The sequence below is a fragment of the Corapipo altera genome, unplaced genomic scaffold (genome assembly GCF_003945725.1).
Source record: "Corapipo altera isolate COAL_440 unplaced genomic scaffold, ASM394572v1 343, whole genome shotgun sequence".
Classification (NCBI taxonomy): domain Eukaryota; kingdom Metazoa; phylum Chordata; class Aves; order Passeriformes; family Pipridae; genus Corapipo; species Corapipo altera.
In genome coordinates, this window is record NW_020884913.1 from 3,122,505 (window position 1) to 3,141,079 (window position 18,575).

Below are 18,575 nucleotides of genomic sequence, written 5' to 3' on the forward strand. Positions count from 1 at the left end.
ACAGGGTCCAGCTCATGTGAAGGCTGGCCCAGCCATCCCACTGGAGAAGGTGCAGTTTCTTTTCCACCAATGCCTGCAAATGTAGTTAAATGTAGCTAATTAAAAGGACAAAGCCCAATAAGGACCTGTTAAAGCTACAGGTTCCTTGAGAGCTTGGATTTCTTCAGTCTTGCTGAAAATCAAAGGTATAAATTATGATAAAAGTTTGCCTAAATAACTATATTTCCTCACTGAAGCAGCTATTTATCTGAAACTACAGCAAAGTACCACAGGGCTTCAAAAAAAAGAAATCAACAAATTTGCCTGAAAAGTGTATTTCCTGCACTTGTTTTATTCCATGTATGTGGCTGGCATACAATTTCTGTTTGACTGAATGTGCCACATTAAACTGCTCTGGACAGGAGCTGTGCCCTGACAGCCCCTGGTAATGGTGCAGGGCAGTTCAGCAAGTGTCCCCTGCAGTGGGAGCCTCCTTGCAGCCTGCAAGGCATTAACAGAAGTGCTTGTACCTGAAGAGAAATTTAACTTTTTTTTTTTCTTTTCCCTGTTGGGATCTCACCCTGCACTCTTTGCTCTCTGCTGCCTCGGGTCTGTTCTCTGTGGGCTGTGGTAACACCAGTACTGATCTGGATGCTCTGCACCTTCCAAAGATGTGAAAAGCAGCTCAAATGGTGGCTCAGGTGTAGTTCATCTGCTGTTACCTGTTTTTCAGGAAACTGTGTTCATGCAAGTACCAGGGTGTTTTATTTCAGCAGGGCCTATTTTAATGTTCATACTGCTTAGCACAGACTGGGGATGCCAACTTCAAGGAAGTCTGGGGCAGTGCTTAACTGCAGTAGAAGCTGATGGCATCATCTGAGGCTGAGTTTGAAAAAACCCCATGATTACCTGCATGTGCTTTTCAAATACCTTTATTTTAGGTATTTTATTTTTCAAGCTAAATTGGAGGTGCTCAGTGATGCTGAACCTTAAAAAGAAAGAAAACTAAAACCAGTCAGATTTGCTCTTGAAGTCTTGGTGGCCTAACCTGGGCACTGAGAAATGGATTCATGGGCCTGCTGAGAATGTCCTGAAGTGTTAAAGAGGGACTAGCAGGGCTGGATCCCACTGCAGGATGTGCACAAGGGATCCTGCATGTGATCCCCTGGCCACGTACCAAGTGTCCCTACAGACCTCTGCTGCACCAGCCCTCCACTCTGACAGGCAGTGTGGCAACTGGGAGAGCTGCTTTGGGAACACATCAGATAAAAATAGCCCCAAACCCCCGTGCTCTCCTCTCCACCACGTGCAGTCACGCACAGGAAGGGTTCCATCCACAGAGGCTGTACAAGATGGAATGGGATAAGCAGGCAACTTGCAGCTTGCCTTAAGGAACAAGACACAAAGTTATAAAGCCCTGGAAGAGCTTGTCAGACATTTATACAGGAGTTCCTAGAGCAGGTAAGGAAAAGATCCACTCATCAGGGCCCTGGCTGCAGGAGGAACTGCAGGAATTGCTCTGTGCACATCCTCTGTTAGAGGTTCCAGCTCGTCCTTCTGGCTTTGAAATCCACAAGTGGGTTCTCTTCACAGTGGCAGAGCTGAGGCAGGAAGAAGCTGTGGAGGCATATTCCAGTATTTCAGGGCAAAAAATGTGTTTATTTCAACAAATAATTATTCTTATTTAAAGTGGTGATATTAAAGGTAAAAATTGTAACATAGAAACTCATCCAAAAAAGTTACAAACCCTCATTCCAGATCTTCCTGTTCTCAGCACAAAGAATATTCCAGTAGATTGTTGCTCTGCAGCCTGTTAGCAGAGGAGGTGATTGGGTCCAGTTGACTTGGTAGAACCAGAATCAGAACAGATTAAACTAATTCCATCCACACATCTTGCCAAGGAAACATTCAAGCCCTTCCATCTCATTTCAGTATCCAGTGAAGACATGAGAGCTGCTGGATGGGGAAATCCTTGTGGAGAGGAGCTCTGGGGTTTCCTGAAATGAGGTAGTCTCAGAAATCAAAGGTGTCAAAGCAGGGAGTCCTGACACAAACAGTTCCCAAAGTGTCACGTTCCTGGAACCAGCAGGCAGGGAAGGACACTCTGGTTCAGTCCTGCAGGGCCTGGAGCAGCCCAGGTTTCTTTGTTCCCAGCTGGTTGAACAGTATCCATCCTTCCCTGATAGCCAGGGGCCTTCCTTGTGCCCATTGTCTGTCTTATCTGCCACACAGTCACTGGGGCAAGGATTGTCTTTTAGGCTCTGCTTACACAGCAGCTGCTGGCTCGGGAATAGCTGCAGCAGGATGATCCATGTGAACACTCATTCCACAGGCAGGATGATCCATGTGAACACTCATTCCACAGCTCCTGGTTCATACCATACCTTAAGTGGAGCAGCCTCAGTGTGTCACTGTGCCTTACAAAGTTAAGCGAGACCTGGGACTCAGTTCAGGGTTTCTAGTCACTTCTCCTTTATAGAGAATTCAGCTTTAGGAAAAGCACTTGAAATGCTCCTGAGAATGACAAATAACACATGAGTAAATCCTGCTCCAAAACCATAAAACCCAATTTAAAAAAAAAAAAAAAAGGCATGCACTTCTAATCTAATCTACTGGCATAGGCATATAAAGCAGAATTAATTCATAAACATATAATTAATTGATAAAAATCATAAAAGCCATAAACAAAGCCTTTTCAAAAGGTAATGAATGAGTAATCCAAGCAGACAGTGTGAAAGGCCCATTGCTGCTGTGGGGCCAGACTAATTTGACTATCCATACCCTAGGGTAGAGTTATTAAAGGATAAAAGCTTTGAACATTGTTGCAGAGTTCAATGAAAATAAAAACTTTTACTCAACATATAGAAGCTCTCAGAAATGCAAATGAAGTGTTAGAATGCATAAAGATGGCAAATAATTAAATATTATGGTTCTGTTTAACAAACTGCTTCTTTGCATGCAATTACTGCATCCTGGGCTGGTCTGAGAAAGGAGAACAGGAATAAAGCTCAGAGAAAGGAGCATGAGCAGAGACCTGCAAGGACAGTTTGCTGAAGGAGTAAAACAGGGAATTTGGAGTGGGGAATGGTTTGGGTAAGGGCTGTTTCTCTGGGGTTGGGTTGTGCATCTCTCTGCATTTTGCTCTGGTGGGGATGTGGGGAGGAAAACACTCGGATTGTTTCGTTTCCCCATCTTTGCGTTCCAGTTCTCGTGCCCTGAGCGCCATACAGAGCACACACTCCACACCACAGGTCACAACACCACGTCCTTTTAGTTCCCCTCCAACAGAAACACTTTCCCCAGCCTGAAACCCTGCTCCCACTTCCCAGCCATCCTTCCCGACGGCCGCCTGCCCTTCCGTGCTTGCCCAGCCCCAAGTGCTCATGCTTCCCTTCCAGGCCTCCCCGTGCCGGAGGTCACAGTTGACCATTGCAAGAACAATAAGGATTTTTAGGGGCATTATGACTGGGTTAGTAAAACACAGCTGCCCCTGAAAGTCCCTCATTTTTCTTGCTGCCGCTCAGTCCGTCCCCACGAGGGCAGGGTCTGGCAGGGTCCTTTCTCTCCAGCACGGCTGTGCTGTCTCACGCTGATGTGTCCAGGAATACCCGGGAATACCCCAGTCCCAGTGCCCAGGAACACCCCAGTCCCAGTGCCCAGGAACACCCCAGTCCCAGTGCCCAGCCCACACGGCAGCAGAAGGTGTGGAAGTGCTTTGTCATCCCTGTGGGCTCCTCCTCAGCGAAGGCTGTGCTGAGTTTCAGCGTCATGCCAGATGGCTCGTCTGTCACTCACTGGGAATGCCACCAAACAGAGGAATGCCACCAAACAGAGCCTGGCACAGCTATCTGCAGGCAGCCCTGGAATACCCAGCCACCAGGGCAAAAGGCAGGAATGCCTTGTCCTGCAGATACTCATGGTACTGGCTCTCAGGTGAGCACTGCTGCTTTGTCCAGGAGAAGTGGAGCCCCCAGGGCTGATGGACTCTGCACGTCCCACACTCCTGTGTCAAAACCCACGATCCTTGGGGCACTCAGAGCTCCCCAGGGCACTCAGAGCTGCTCAGCCACAGCACCCAAGTCATTGTGGAAGAGTTCACATCCATCTGCAGAAGCAGTTGCTTTTAATTAATTAATAAAGCTGGGATTTTAATGAGGGAATTACTACTGATTTCTCAACAACTTTCAGGTTAAGTAATATCTGAAAAAAATCTGTACATTTACAACTCAAAAGGTGCCAGGTATTTGGCTGGGAATTTTCAACCCTCATTCACAAGTCCTCCTGGAAATCCCAGCCCAGCCCAGCATGTCCTTCGAGCAAGGAGTAACATTTCCCTTTTATTGGATCTTTGAATTTCATGGCAGGGGACCCAACAGAAAGTACAGGCAGATTCCCACAATTCTGCTCTGTTGTTTCCCCATAAATTCTCTCTGTAGAGAGCTGGTGTGGGCCCCATCCCGTGGTGGGCTTGCAAGGATCCCTGCAAGCTGCTGCCCTTGAGAGGGGCTTTGTGACATGCCCGAGGGCTTTCAGGAGTTTCAGGGTGTTCAGGAGTTCAGAAAAGCTCTCAGGGCTTTTCTTCTCCCCCCCCCCCCCCCCTTGCAGTAAAAACATCACATCCCTCAGCAAGGGATCCTTTCCCCAGTTTCTGGTTACAGGCTGTGAAGAACAAAGTGGTTGAGTGTCTCTGAAATGCTGTGAGGTGAGATGTGAGTGGCAGCACAGGGATCTCTGGAGCAAAGCAGCATGTTTGGAGCTGTTCACATGTGCCATCCCCAGGGAACACACACACAGCTGGTGTGGCCACTCTGAGGCTTGGGGAGTCACACAGTACAGTACAACACAATACCAGTATCCTCACCCATCCCACAGGGGATGGTTTTCCACGGTAGCAGTCAACCTGGCATCCAAAAACCCCGGAAAGCCTCTCAGAACTGTACAAAGCCACACCTTGTTTTCATCTAGAATTTCTTCTAGGGCTTGCAAGTCAAGGGAAAACAAACCCTGTGCCCTGATTTGGTAATAAAACATGAGCCATGATTCGGATCCAAATATTATTTGCACCTTTGAAAAAGTTACAACAGCAGTATAATAATAATTTTTTTAAAAGCAGCAGCCCTCTGAATGCTAATGACATTGGTGTCCTAAATGAAGCATAAAGCCAGAGCCTGTGAGAAGCAGAGCATGAGTCAGAGCGTCAGCAGTCCCACACTGAAAGCAGCACTCACGGCTGCTTCATTCATTTAAGGAATCAATTCCTTTGTAATGAGCATCAAGTAGTTTTTAGGACTAAAATGAAAATGAGATGCATGCTGTTATTATTATTTTCAAAAGTTCTTTTTTTTTTTCTTGGATTGACAATAAACAAGTCTTTGTAGTTGGAAGGAGCCCCAGGCAAGGACCAGGTCCCTGCAGCACTGGCTGCTGTACCATCATGGAAGAAAATCTGAGGAGCCCCTGCCCTAGGGAGACCACAACCTCCCTGGCAGCCAGGACCCCACCAGGAGCAGGCTGAGCACAGCCAGGGCACGGAAAAGCTGGGGTTGTTGCAGATTGGTGCCTGGGCAGGCTGTCTCATCCACGATTTTATTTTACTTGCATTGGGTCACTGGCAGAACCCGGCGAGGATGGGTGTGTGCTGCTCTAGGGAACAGCCTTCGTGGAGGCTTTACATGTTCCCTCTTGGACTGCAAAGGCAGCACGAGGCTCTGTGCTACAAGGAGAGGGAATCCTGCCCAAGCTGCTCTCGGCTCCCTGCTGCCCCAGTTCCACTTCTAGATAAAGCACAACCAGATTCTGATCTTTAGAGCACACACATCTCTGGGTTACACTCGTCCTAACATGGTGATTTGGGCCTCTAGTATTTTTGGGGTGTTGGATCTGAACCTCAGAAAATGCGAGAGCAACACAAAACCAAAGCAAAGGTAGAAAATTACTGCAGTTTCTAGAATTCTTCCAGCTTTAGTCATGGAAGGGGATTGTTAGAAACGGACAAAGGGCTGTTTCCCTTAATTTTTTTAAGTGTGAATTTTGTCTTGACAGTTTCCTTTCAGAAACAAAAATTGAAAACAAATTGTCCCATGCACAAAACAAAGGGACAGATCCTCAGCTGGAATGGACTGGTATAACCAAGTGAATAACACCCACTCACAGGAGAGATTCTGGGCCTTTTAACAGCAGCTGCCGATCCTGCTCTGCCCGGACAAGAGCTTCAGCCCCTGGGTTACATGGCAGCAGTGCTGACTCCATGTAGCTTGGAGAAGATGAAGGGCTGCCTTCAGAGCAGCTGAAAACACAGCAGGCCTCCAAGGACTCCGGGACTGTACACTTCCCAAACCTGGAGCTGACTCCAGGTGCATGAGCCAGCGGACACAACAGCGAGAAAACAACCATAGCAGCGTGGCCCTGAAACTAAAGAGCTGCTCTGGAGAAATGCTGGCAGAGCAGCCTTCCAGAAACCATGACCCGTGGGGTTTGCTTTCTGAAACGAGGCACGGCTCAGGTTTTTCTCTCAAAACCAAGGCTGATCACCATCTTGAAAATTACATGGAAAGTCCCCAAGAAAATATTAACTGTGCAGCACAGAACAAATGCACGGTGAACTGGGATCCTTCCCAGCCAGTCCTGCTCCCAGGAGAGACTGTGGCACAGCCCAAGTGCGCCCTGTGCTTGGGGAATGCTGTCAGCCATGAACCAGTTACTCAGAGCAGCAGCTCCTGGCTTTGGGTTGTGTCAGCATGAACGGTGACCCTCGCTGGGCTGTTCCTGTGCAGGCCCAGGCAGCTCCAGAGGTGCTGAGAGCTGGGTTCATTCATCTCCCTCACCCAGAAGAAAAGAAAAATACACACATTAGGAAAATTTGGGAAGTGTCTCCCTTTGCCAAGGAACAGAAAACATCCCCATTGATGCTGTCTCCAGCAGCGAGAGCTGCCCAGCTGAGATTCCCATCCACATGGATCCAGCACAGTCCCCTGGGAGAGCCAGTGCACAGGGGGTGCCCTGCCTGGGACCCCAAAGTGAAGGAACCTGAGCACTGATGGAAGAGCACCCATTCTCCAGGGCTGTCAAGGGGTGGGTTTGGCCACGTGCATTTGACATTTCCTCTTTCTTTGCAATCCTCAGTTTGGAGTGTCACTTTTTTCTCCCACTCCCAACATCAGCAGAGGAGCTGGGAAGCCAGAGTTATTTTTAGGAGATGGTACATTTAGGCCCTGTTAATCTTGACTGGGTCCCTTTGAAAATGGCAAGGTTGGATAATCAAACACATTACACAGACTTTCCATGGAGCTGCTCTGCAAACCAGCCTCCCACTGTTCAGATACTCAGGAGTCAATAGTTCCAAGAGGAGCTGTTTGATGCTGCCCTGGTTTGGCTCACTGTGGTGACCTCACCAGCATTTATACACAGAGCCTTGAAGAACAAGCAAATTAAAGCAGCTGACTTAAAGTATATAAAATAAAACACTTAGTCATCAACAAGTCTTCTAGAGGCTGCCACATTACCCTGGTCCTGAGTGGCAAGTGACCATAACCTGGCTCAGGCTGGCAAAGAAGAGGGTGGCAGTGCTGCCTGGTCAGATCGCCTGCATGTGGGCAAAACACACCCAGAGCAACTCAGAAGGGATCTTGCTGGTGTGATGACTAACATACTAAACTGGCTGGCACCAGGATGGGGACAGGAAGGGGAGAACATGCCAGGGGAGGAGCTGTGGCTGGAAGAGGCTTCGTGGCTCCTAGAAAATTAACCAGGGCACGGCCAACCAGCCTGGCCACCGCTGTCCTATTAAAGTCTCAGGCACCAAAAGAAGGGGGAGGGCACATCCAAACAGCCTGTTGATACTGATCCCTCACTCATGCTGTCAGACCATGTCCAGGACTGGCTGGAGGAGTCCCAGGCCACGGTTGTACCCAGGACCACGCTCAGCACACGGCCCTCAGTGCTGGGCTGGCTGGTGCAGCTGTGAGCCAAGGCTCTGGCACAGGGCACAGCAGTGCTGGAGAACCCCACGCAGGCTGGAAGGTGGAGGGATGGCAAGCAGCAGTGCACAGATCCCTGCTGGCTCCCAGAGGAGTGTGTTACCACAGAGCTGTGCCTGGACTGATCACTGACAGGAAAACAGCCACGCTGCTGGCCCTGACCTGCCAGCACTGCCGTTAGTTCTGAGCCTGCCTAGGCTCTGACCAGCAAGGTAAGAGAGAAGCTACCAGAGCAAAGGGGCTGCCTGGCTTGGACTCTGCTGGAACACAGTCTGGTCTGGACAGCATTAAGGGAAGCAAAAAGTTATAGGAGAGCAGCAGGAAATTACTGAGCGAAAGGGTTTTTTAAATCATTTCTCTTCAAACAAAACTAAGGCATTACCATGAGGTAAAGGGCCACACCTTGCTACTTACACAGCTCTGCTGACAAGACCAGCTTTTCCGTAGTTATTCAAATCTAATGAGTTCTGGGTGCCTAACTCACTCTTTTAAGCTCATTTTCGAACTCCAGCCAAAAATCACTTTCTGATTCACCACTTTCTCAGGCACACCAGTACTCAGAGACTGCCTGCAGGCTGGTACTGTGCTGTACAAAGTACACAAGCACAAGTTTAATTACTCCGTGGACCAGGGATGTGATTAATCGTTTGCTTTAAGTTAAGCATGTGCTTAAGCATGCTGCTGACCTGGAGCTTTAAGTGGATCTGTCAGGTGTTCTAGTGCTCTCCATTTTCCAGTTCTTTGAGGCCCAGTAAGTGGAAAGAATATAAGAATATTCTTATGGTCACACGCTCTAAAGAATTCACCCCAAGTCCAGTTTCTGACTTTTTAAAGTCAGAAACTTTGGACTTATTTTGCCCATGTTTACACCAATATTGATTATGGGCATTACAATAGTAAGTATATGCTCAGAATGTACTGGCATTAAACCAGGAGCTAATTATTGTCATTTACAAGCTTTTAAAAAGCATCAGGCTTAGATTTTACTTCAGGTAAGAACTTAGAGTAATTTCATTTGCACACTTTGTGGATTCGTCCCCTTATGTCTGAGCAGTGTACAAAGTCCTAAAACAATTATGAAGCATATAATTAAAACTATTGCCCCTGCTAGTAGTGGACTCATCGCATGGAAGAACTCAAGCATGAAATGTGCATCAGCTATGGGTGGTCACGTAAATTCACATTTCATTACCCCCAGCGTACACGATCCTGGGGATTTTTGTCACTGCGCTTTTCCACCTTTCCAGCAAAGGCTTACTCCCAGTTCATAAAAATTTAGGAAGGTCAAATTGCATCCATTCCCCTGGGAGGAGCAAGCAGAGGAGACTGGGACCTGAAAGCTTCATTTTTTTAAATTTTTTTTTTTTTTTTTTAAGGAACAACTGCCCCTTTTATGCCTCAGGAAATCCCCGCTCAGGGAGCCGGGATGGAGTGGACAGGGCGGCTTCTCGAGGCAGGCGTGTGACCCCCGTGCAGTGCCAGCATCCCCACGGCAGCAGCACCCACCCCGAGTGCCCCAGTAACACTGACATGTAACATGAACGAGCCAAGAGGCTTCAAACCGGAGCAAAGCGTGAGCAAATCGATTTTCAACAACCGAGGGAGAGCACAGAGGGTTTGGTTACAAGCAAGGAGGCACGTGCCTCTGGAGGAGCCTTCTTGGAGGAAGAAAACAGATACAATAATTGATAAACATTTTGGCTGCTCCTCCTAAATAATCCTGTCACATGCTCTTCCTTGCCAGTACATTCATGAAAAGTGCCTATTTTGGATACTGGGGCACAACAGAGAAGAGACAGAACCCCACAGTTCCCTGAGAGGTACACTCACTCTTCTCGCAGCACTAGTATGGTGACCTCAAGCTTTTAAACTATATTGCTCTCTGCTTAAGATGTTGGTCTTTTGTTGGAAGTTTACAGCTTTTTTTGATAGAAAACGCAGTAAAATCCTCCACAGAAAATGAAGTTTACATTACTAGGGAACCCAGCCTTAGTGCTGCAGGTGGGGGAGAATTTACACGACTTTTTCTCTCCTTTCAGCATTACTTCTCACTGGTAACTCTGAAATGTTTTTCTAAAGGGACCAGATTGCCAGGTACAGGTTCAATAACCACTGGAAATGCCCACTGGGTTTGGGTCCAACTCTATATATCCAGAAGCTCTTTACAGCTCATTTGCTGAATGTAATTAATTGAACTAGGCAGGATTTGGCAACATGATGCTGAACTAATGCCCTTAAAATTGCTGATAGTTTAGAGCCATAAGAACAGATTAGAGAAACCCAGTAAACCCAATTGACTTGCCATAGAGATTGAAAGAAAGGCACAGCAACGTTCAGAAATGCTGAATGCTGCAGGAACACCCTGGTGCTGGTGCCTGTGGGTGCTCAGGGCCCGACCACCAGTGACCTGTTACAGGAGCAGCTTCTCACCTGCAAGTTTTACACCTCTCACACCAAAGCCATCAAGCAAATCTAAGAGTTAAGTGAAATCTGGACAGTTAACTGAAAGGGTTAAGTGAAATATTAAGCATCTGTGACTCAAAGCTGATTGTCCAAGCTTCCTGGTTAGCGGCATAAGAGCTGTACCTGGAGGGTGCTGTCTCCCATCCTCAGGTGTAAACTCACCCAGTGAGACACCCTGACCCTGGAGCCACCTCCCCTTTCCTTCTGCCTTGAAAGAAAATCCAGACCAAGGACCCACTTTTTAGACTGATGAAGTTAACCAAACTCCATCTTAGGTGAATTAGGAATCATTTTGCCAGATACTTCTAATGAGACACTTCAATGAGAATGAGATGTTGTCAGTTAATGCTCTACCAGTGCCCAGATTTATGATTGCTGTTCAATACTGCAAGGGGTACACAAGAAATGCTTGGGAAAAGGGGAAATTCTATCCCTCTGAAAATACTATTAACAAACAAGAGGTTTCTGGCTGTCAGGTAGTAGCTCAGCAGCGCTGCTTACATTCAAAGCCATGCCTGGAATAGTCAAGTTGTAGCAAATTTCATTAAAGGAAAATCTTTAGTTGCTGTGGAAATCATTCTGGTGGGAGATTATGTCTGCAGGCTGTATTGGGGTGTACTGCATTTCTTTCACCTGCACTGAAGTGTTCCCTTCAGGGTGTGGATTGACTCAAGGGGGAAAGGAGAGACGAAAGGAAGAGCTCAGTCACCACATCGATCCCATCATCTCCTGTGCACTCACAGGCCACAGGCAAGAGAGGCACGGGGAGGATGAGATCCTGGCCATGGAGCTGGGTCTCTACAGAAATCCTGCTTTACATGTATTTTTAAGCACCTAAACCCTGCTAGCTCCCTGCAAACAACTAACCATAATTTGGCATTACTGTAACACTGATAGCTGGCTAATTAAAAAAATGTTTCCACTTGGAAAACAAAGTTATAAAAGGTTTGAAAGCAACAATTTCCAAACAGTTACGAACATACTGCTATGAAATGACAAAGTGCTCATGGCTGTTTGTCTGAAAACATTACTGGTCACCAAAATTAGAGCACAGGACAAATCCTGGGCTGGTGCAGATCAAGAGATCTCCACTGGCTTACAGGAGATGTTTTATTTAGCACTGGGCACACCTGCTGTTTCTTTGGAGAGCTGTAAATTCATTCTGTGATGTAGGTAATCTACAAGCCCAAATTATGTATTTTAAGATTAAACTCCTATCAAATGTTTTGAAATTAAACTACAGTTTGTGTTCTTTTTGAAGGCAATAGTACCTTAAAAGTATAAAGACATCCAAAACTTTATGTAACTAGTATTACATAACGCCTTAGACTGGCTCATAAGCATTTTCCTTACTCTGGATTTATTACATTTTTATTTGGGGCATGTGAAACAACTTGCTGTACAAGTGCATTTATTCACATGGGGCTGGGCTGGGGGGGAAGAGTTCATTCTGGTGGGAACTCGAAGGAGAGAAACTTATTGCTATATTTGCAAACACTGTCAGAAAAAATGTTGGTTCGTTGTGTCTCACTGCCCTTGATGACCATTGATACAGCAATTAAATTAAGTCCTGGAAGGGGGCTGGAGATAGTACTAGTTTTAAAGGCTGAGTGCTCACCCCTCCAACTGCCTATAGCATTAATGCCATAAATACGTGTGAATGTTCTCATTCAGGCTGTAATTTATTCCCCAAAGAGATGCAAAACTAGCTCAAATACGCTGCAAGAGAACCAGACTCTTCCAATGAAGAGAGTGCAGTATGTGAATCCTGGAGCTAAATTTAGGCTGGGACTTGGAGTAATTCTGATCTCAGAGTAGCACTCGGAGGTGCAGCTACAAACACTGTGCAATGATTCAGTGAAGTGCTGCTCCTCTGTTACAATCTATTGTGGATGACATTTTGGGAGCTCTCTGCCGACTCAGATTTAAGAAATTCAGCTTATGTTACTCAGTTGAATTTCATTGTTCAGTGAAATAGTTTAGAAAAAAAACCCCTTCATTTAAGTAGTTTTTAAAATGTGGATTCAAACTGGTTCTGGGATGTGTAAAACAGCAGACATTCTTAGTATATTGAAAGCTTTATGTAAAACACTGTTAAATGTACTGCTGAATAATCCACAACATGGGTACTGTAAATATCTGATTATGTTTTTTCACAAATTACATTATTTGTTTGGTTTTATGGTCCAAGGAAAATTAAAATGGGCAAGCTTGTTTGTGATTGAGCACCTTTCTGTTCCTGGTTCTGTACAACTGTTATATTTGCATGGGAATGTTTTCCTCCTCTAGAAATATTTCCTTCAAAATGAACAGATAAAGTCACAATTATACAAAATATCTCTGTAGTCAAAGCAGATTTTGTAATAAAAAATAGCTTTAAATGCAACTAAGACTTCAAGTCTGCTTTTATGGTATCCTTCAGGTGTAAAATACACCCGTAACGCCAGAATTGAGGAAACTTTTATCTTTCATAAAAAATCAAAACTGCATTTACAGTTTTAAATCAAGCATATTTTAACTGATCTACATTTAAATTCTTCTTTATGAAACAATCTCGCTTTTCATACAGGATTTTTCATGCATATTCTGGCTCCAAAGCTCAAAATCAGTTTGCCACAACTTGTTTCCCTGGAATTCATCAAAAGACTAAAAATCCAAGTGCCAAGGAGCCGAATTCCCAGCCACGGCGCAAACTGTCCGACCAATCCCCACAGCCTGGAAAGTCCCAGTTCTCAGAATAAGCTGATGCTTTAAACAAGAGATCATAATCAAAATCATGGTTCCTGACAAAGTCTCAATATTTCACCCTATAAATTCCTAATTCGTTTTCCAGCATTCGCAGGTTCCTGCTGGCTCCACCCTCTCAAATATCAGCAATTGCTGCTGCTCCTAAAGAAAATTCCACTTTGGAGAAACGTGATATTATTCCAGATGTTTTGGTATATGGCAGTTCAGTCTAACCCAACCTGATCATGGCTCTGTAATGCAGCTGAGCCTTGAACAGCTTCTGGAATTTATTCCTTAAACTACTGCACTTGCATTTTTAAATTTAACCCTACTGACAGTCATGCAACCAAACGCCCCGTTCTTCGTAACAACAGAGCCACTCCTAAAGAGGGTTTTTCCAAAAACATAAAACCATGACTAATTTTAGCAGGCCTTTGGGCCACTGTAGATCAGTTCCTACAGGCTGCTGATTGAATTAAAGTGGTTTAAATTGTGTTCCTCGCCATATTTTAAAAGAGATTTTGCTGAATGAAATCTGCTTCCAAAGTTTATAGTTTGAGGAAATTCCATACTTGGAACAGGGAAAAAAAAAATGGAGAAAAAGTAAAGTGCATTTATAGAGATTCAAAACAGCTGTAAGAACTGGAATGTCACTATTTCATTTCATCAGATTTCACCAGGAAAAGGATGGGAAGAGCCCCTGTCCTGCCTCCAGCCATCCGGGACTGACCCCTTCACCAGACTGGACAGTTCAGGGTAACATTTGCTCCTCAAAACCAGTGTGCATTCCTCATTCCTCCATGGTCTGTCATCCACACCACAACTGTCCAGTAACTGCCAGAGCAAGGCTCCAAAGCCTTGGTCAGATGGGACATTTTGTAATTAAAATAATAATAACGAATGACAACATTAGCAGGCACGATCTAGGAGTCAAGACTACAGTCCTGGACCTATAAATGGTGTCACTAACAAACCTGTATTGGGAAAATCCTGAAATCCTGCATGCTGCCATGGAGTGTGGGCACGTCATCCACCCACGTGGGTGTCCAGGACACCGGGAAGCACTTTCTGCCAAAGGACAGGAAGAACAAAGGCCTGTTGCCTGCTGCCACACAAGGGAAAAACCAACAGCCCTAAGCCCCCTAAACTGATAGGCTAAACCGAGATCCAAATAAAATTCAAGAAGTCTATCCCAAATCAAATCTACCAAGCAATGCCTTGGAAATATTTTGATTATTCAGTGCTAAAGAAATATGCCATGAATCCATACCCCACCAGTTATGCAGGGAAGAGGAAGCTGTCCCTGGACCAGCATCACCCTGGCTCATTTCCTTCAGTCTGCAGCCACATGATTTCTTTTCCACACCACTGCTGGCTCGCACCAAAGCCCATGGGAATGCACAGGCTGGTGGTGGGATCTGAAAGGCCCATTCTGCCCTCAGCAAGGAAGGGTTTCCCAGTGCCAGTGTCGGACACTCCCCTCTTTGGGATCGGAGCAGTCGAGATCCTCCTGGTAGGATCACCACGTGCACCCTCTCCCTGCTCACTCCAGAGCAGCCAAACCCAAGCAGAAACCTCTCTCCCAAGCAAAGATCACACCAGCAAAGGGGACAGTGCTGTGCCTTGGGGAAGCCACACAGATCCACCAATCTTCATTTGTCAGGGATGGCACTCAGACTGTGGGAAGGAGCCAAAGCCTCAGAGGTGCGTCCCTGCCTGTGGACCAGCACCAGCCACCCTGCAGCCTCTTCTAGGCTCTCCTACCCTCCTCCTCTCCCCTCCGGGACCTGTCCCTTTTGGGTCCTCAGGAAGGGAAATGATGAAACCAGCACAAGCTGAAAAGATTTTCTCAAGTGACCCAGCAGTAGGAAGGGAGAAGCACATTCCCTTCCACGTCTGGTTTGCTTCTGTGTGCTGGAGAGCTGGCACAGAGCACAGCCCGGGCTTGGGGTTTGCCATCTGCAGATGGAGCCAAGAGCAGAGGGGAAAGTGTCTGCAGCTGGGAGTTCACTCACTGCCTCGCTCCTCTGAGAGTTTGTCCTTACTAAGGGTGCAAGGCTCTAACACAAGCGTGTCCAGGCTGCTGTGAAAGGTCTGTACTGGACAACAGAGCCAATACCAGGCCTGGTCTGACTCTATCCTGCCCCTGTTTACGTGTATTTGTAACCCAGACACCGCAGACTTGCTCTGCTCTGTGCCCTCCTGCAACTTAAAATACAGCCCTGGCTCGAAGGTCTCTATTTGCAAACATAGAGGAACAGCGGTTCTTAAATTGCAGGCAAACATTTGACTTCACTCAGGGCAATTCAAAGAATAAACTGCACGAACCCCACCCTTCTGCCTAGATAGTTTTCTTTCAGGCCTTATCACAGATAAAATATGGCCCTTTTTTTTTTGTTGTTGAAGGAATAGAACCTGCCAAATATTTACCAACTCTTTCAGAAGGCTGAAAATGTCACTCCTACAGTGTAATAAACTTCCCCGGAAAGGCCCTGATAAATAGAAAGCCTTGCTGTACTGCCCAGAACTAGTTTAGTGTGGCCCAAGTATTGCCAAGTCTGACTGACAAAGAAAGCATATTTGTACACACAGAAAGATTAGCAAGAGAGGCATAAAGTTTAGAAGTGAAAATAAAACAAAGCCCCATTATTAACCAGGGAGGGGGGGAATAATTGAATCTGCATCCCAGAGAGCACAGGACATTGTGAAAGCCTCAGAGCTAAAACAATAATTTAAGAGCTTGTCCACAACTTGCAGCAGAAGCTTGAACCATCTTCTTTAGCATTTGGAAAGTGCTAAACCATGGGCTACCCCCAGCCCAGCCTTCAGAGCAATATTATTTAAAAATAAAATATTTTTACTTTGTAATTTGACCCACAAAAAGCCATTTGGGGCATGAGGGAATGTTCCCTTCCAGCCTGAACTTTAATTCAGAGAGAATGTTTAAACTCCACAGTGTAAAACAGATGCTGAGAAATGCATCTGCATTGTACTGTATGTTCTTTGGGGCACAGACAGAAGTTGGAAAGTGCCTGTCAATGCAGTGTGTGCAGCTACGATCTAAATAATCCTAATAATGTAGCTGAACGGAGAAAAAAATCCACATTCCTCATATCAGCCAGTCTGTCAACAGAGTTCTAGCAGCTATAGACAACTACATCCACACTAGTGCAAACAGATGAATGTTGCTTAAAAAAATGTGTCCTTTCACCTTGGCAAATGCCATCTTAAAAAAAAAAATATCTAAAAGTGACTAAGGAGTTGGAAGCTCAAAAGTACACATTTAACAAGTCCTGCTGACCATAAAATGCTGAGCACTCCCTCCCTCCAGAAGCCAGGCTTCCACTGACTCTTGACTGATGCACTCAAATGAACAGACAGTAACTCAAGCTATGCTACACAGTGCTCCAGAATAGGTTTCAGGGGAACAAAACTTGCCAGAGTTACTTAAAGGCAGGAAGAAATGAAATTGTTTCTGGGGGAAAAAAAAAAAAAATCCAGATTATGTTAAACCTGACAAAAGCTAAAGCACAGCACAGTTAAGAAACTCTCCTATGAAAGGGAAAACTTGGGTTTAGCCCACCAGCTAATCCAGGAGCCTGACCAGCAACACAACCAACCTCCACAAATCGCTGCTTGCCAGTGATACCTAAGAAGTTGCACAAGAAGCTGGAAGGAGCACGCCAAGGAGGCAGAGGAATCTGCTCCCCGGCCCCCCCCGTTCACACCATCGGGTTTTAATGTTAATGATACGGCCCCGCGTGCCTGAAGTATTTTTACACTATGCTCGTCTTCTTGTAGCTCCGACTCGTTCCAGGGCGGATGATTAGAATCAGATTTCTGTGATTTCACTGCAGATTAATTTCGTTGAGAGCTACAGACCTGCAGGGAGAAGAGGGCTGCAAACAGGCCAGCGGAGCGGGTTTTAACGGGTTCTCTCCCAAAAGAGTAACAGTATCTTTGCCTTTACTCCTTAACTTTCACGTACTTTTCCTTTTTCTGGCCACTGGACCGAGTTCTTTGGGAAAACGGGCATATGGGGAAAAGAAATGTGCAAGAAGTTTTCCTTGACATTTTGATTTCAAAGAAAGCTCCCAACCAGTACTTTATGAACAGGTTTATGAAGAGAACAGGCCCAAGTAAGCCCTGACTGTGCCCACTGTCCTTCAAATCAAACAGACACCTGAGGGACTGAAAACGGGAAACAATTCTGATCTGTCAAGGTCTGTATGTCCTGATGTGTGTCAGAGCAACAGCTATTAATACACGTCAGCATGCTGCACACAAATGTTGGGATACAGGGGGCTGGAGAAGAAAAAAGTAGGTAGAGGTCTATAATAGTATTTGTGGTTTTTTCCTAATTGTAAAACAGTAAATATTGTTATTTTTATGGGCAATTGCAACAGAAAATTGCACTGAGAAGGTGGTTTGTTTGCAAAAATTTAATGGGAACAGAGTCTAAAAGCTGTGATTCTATGATATGCAGTCTGCATATACACCTACAGAATGTAGACTCAAACATCAGAGGGAAAGTGAAATTCTAAGTGGCTCAAAAAAAAACCACACAGGAAGATTTTAATTTTCCATTTGCTTTTATAGACCTTAGCCATGAGAATAGTGTTGCCACTTGGCCTTTTTCCTTACTGGAGGTCAATATCATTGACTTTACAAGAGAGGAGTAAAAACATCGTTACGTAAATCAAAAAAATTATGAGGACTCTCAAAATAATTCTAAGAAGTTAAAATGCAATGTAACATAACACAGAAGGGCACAGAAGTTATAAATACGACGCTATACAAGCCAAGAGTAATATACACACCCGGAGTTGTATATACACCGTGCCCAAAGAAGGAGCACAAACCGGTGTCTGCAGACGCGTGGTGTGCCGAATCCAAATCCGACAAAAAAAAGGGAACATCGGAAGGGTGGGGGGTGAAAACGCTTAGGTGAGTAAGAGGAGAATTCCCGGGAGCCCGACCACTCCGAATGGATGTGACTAGATTTGTTAAAAAAAAAAAAAAAAAAAAAAAAAAAAAAAAAAAGGAAAGGAAAAAGAAAACAGATGTGTTTTCTGAAAGTGAAAGCGGAGGGAAGGATGCACATGGTCCTGCCGGAGCGAAACCCGGCGCTCGCTCCCCGCCGAGGCAGGGCCGGGCACAGCGTCCTGCGAGCCGGGGCCGGGCCGCCGTGGGGACGGGCCACCAGCACCGGCGGGACGCGCACGGTGCAGGCCCTTTCGGAGGTGGAAGGAAACAAAATACACTTACGGTTCGCGGAGAACCAGCTCCGTCCTCTGCCCGCGGCGAGCAGGGGCACCCGCCGGCCCCAGCGCCGGGGGAGCCGCGGTCCCCGAAAGCCGCCGGAGCAGCGCCCCGAGCAGCGCCCGCGGAGCCCCCGGGCCGGGCCGGACCCGCTCCCGCACAGCCCCC

At 46.1% G+C, this 18,575-nt stretch overlaps 1 long non-coding RNA gene across 3 annotated transcripts in view; it reads right to left on the reverse strand.

The window, feature by feature from the left end:
- Nucleotides 1-1,386: 1,386 nt before the first annotated feature.
- LOC113952424 overlaps nt 1,387-18,575 on the reverse strand; it is a 37,683-nt gene continuing 20,494 nt past the window's right edge. For 2 of the 3 annotated variants that reach the window (XR_003529543.1, XR_003529545.1), the window contains exon 2: nt 1,387-2,493. This is a non-coding gene — a long non-coding RNA (uncharacterized LOC113952424). Of the gene's footprint in view, nt 2,494-18,413; nt 18,447-18,575 lie in introns of those variants that run through there. The other variant, XR_003529544.1, reaches the window with a different exon arrangement.